We start from the raw sequence: 2083 nt of genomic DNA, 5'->3' as shown, positions 1-2083 counted from the left end.
TGTAAAATGTGGCATAAGTGAGCTGGAGAGATGACTCAGTAGTTGAAGATTCTTACTTACAAAGCATGATGGCCATAGTTCAATTCCCTAGTACACACATAATTCCATATGAGCAAAGTGGCACATGCTTTTGGAGTTTCAGTGGTAAGAGACTGTATTATGTCTATTATCTCTCTCCTAGAAAATAGGTTTTTATTTTATTTTATTTTGCTTTTTATGTTTTATTTAATTTTGAGAGAGAGAGAAAGAGAAGCAGAGCATGCACATACCTGGGCCTCTAGCCACTGTAAACAAACTCCAGAATGCCATCTTTATATAGGTACTAGGCGATTGAACCTGGGTCTTTTGGCTTTGTTGGCAAGTGCCTTAACTGCTAAATCATGTACCTAGCCCTTAAAATTTAGTTTAAAAAATATTTTATTAATGTATTTATTGAGAAAGGGAGAGAGGTTTTTCTTTTGTTTGTTTGTTTGTTATTTGCTTTTGAGGTAGAGTCTCACTCCAGTCAGGGCTGATCTGGAATTGTTTGTCTCAGGCTGCCTTGAACTCAGTGGTCTTCCTACCTCTGCCTCTTGAATGCTAGGACTAAAGGTGTGTGGCACCACACCTGCCATAACAATTTTTTTTTTTTTTTTAAATTAGCACAAGGGCAGAGACTGCCGAGTGCCTGTCCATCCCCCGCCACCCACTCCAGACACAGAACATCAAGTCATGAATAAAAATGAGCTGGAGCAGAAGGCCAAACTGGCCAAGCAGGCTGAGCGATACGATGACATGGCAGCCTGCATGAAGTCTGTAATAGAGCACGGAGCTGAATTAACTAATGAGGAGAGGACTATTCTTTCTTTTGCTTATAAAAATGTTGTAGGTCATCTTGGAGGGTCATCTCAAGTATTGAGCAAAAGATGGAAGGTGCTGAAAAAAAAAAAAGAAAGAAACCAGCAGAAGGCTCGAGAACACAGAGAGAAAATTGAGATGGAACTATGAGATATCTGCAATGATGTACTATCTATCTTGGAAAAATTCTTGATCCCCAATGCTTCACAAGCAGAGAGCAAAGTCTTCTATTTGAAAATTAAGGGAGACAACCACCATTTCTTGGCAGAGGTTGCTGCTGGTGATAACAAGAAATAGATTATGGATCAGTCACAACAAGCATACCCAGAAGCTTTTGAAATCAGCAAAAAGAAAATGCAGCCAACATATCCTATCAGATTGGGCCTGGCTCTTTACTTCTGTGTGTTCTATTATGAGATTCGGAACTCACCAGGGAAAGCCTGCTGTCTTGCAAAGACAGCTTTTGATGAAGCCATTGCTGAACTTGGTGCATTAAGTGAAGAGTCATACAAAGATAGCACACTCATAATGCAGTTACTTAGAGACAACTTGACGTTGTAGCCATCAGAAAACTGCCTACATATTGATTTGTCCTGGTAGGGAATAAAGGGGATAATTGGTTCCAAAAAATAATAATAATATTAGCACAAGGGTCTGGAGTTCTTTTGTAGCAGCCAGCAACCATTATTCTCCATTTCTTTTCTTTTTTTTTTCTTTTCCTTTTCTTTTCCTCTTCTTTCTTTTTCACTATCACCCTCTCTCTCTTCCATATACACTAATATGTAGTTTTTATAAAAATAAACTTAAGACTTATCTATGCTTGCACATTCTTAGTAATACTTTAGATTCTATTTTGTTTAAAAAGAATAAATAAAAACAGTTTTTAGTAAAAACAGGAAATATAGTCATGGTAAGAAATTTACCAACCAACCAAATACTGAAAATCAAAAGAAAACAAGATACTAGCTTTAGGCAGGGCTAGATGCTGATCTAATATCTGTTCAATAGTTCTCAGTCCCAGAAGGCTGCTGAGCTGGGGACTGCTTTCCTAGTCACAAGGGCTTTCTTTACTTGACGATCTTAGCAACCTTGACTTAGCCTGTTTCTACTACATGACCAGTAGAGTTGCTTTCTCCTAGGAGCTCCAAATTGTGCCTTATTGGTTAAGGGATTATTCTTTAGCCAATGTGTAAGACAGAGATATAAATATGTGTCCCTTGTTAGATATAGGAACCAATTCCTCTTT

The 2083-nt window shown here is 38.0% G+C and overlaps 1 pseudogene; it reads left to right on the top strand.

The window, feature by feature from the left end:
• The first annotated feature begins 711 nt into the window (after nt 1-711).
• On the top strand, nt 712-1398 carry LOC101604944 (annotated as a pseudogene).
• Nucleotides 1399-2083: the final 685 nt, after the last annotated feature.

Source organism: Jaculus jaculus, chromosome 1 (assembly GCF_020740685.1).
Source record: "Jaculus jaculus isolate mJacJac1 chromosome 1, mJacJac1.mat.Y.cur, whole genome shotgun sequence".
NCBI classification, from domain to species: domain Eukaryota; kingdom Metazoa; phylum Chordata; class Mammalia; order Rodentia; family Dipodidae; genus Jaculus; species Jaculus jaculus.
This window is presented reverse-complemented; position numbering and strand designations above follow the sequence as displayed.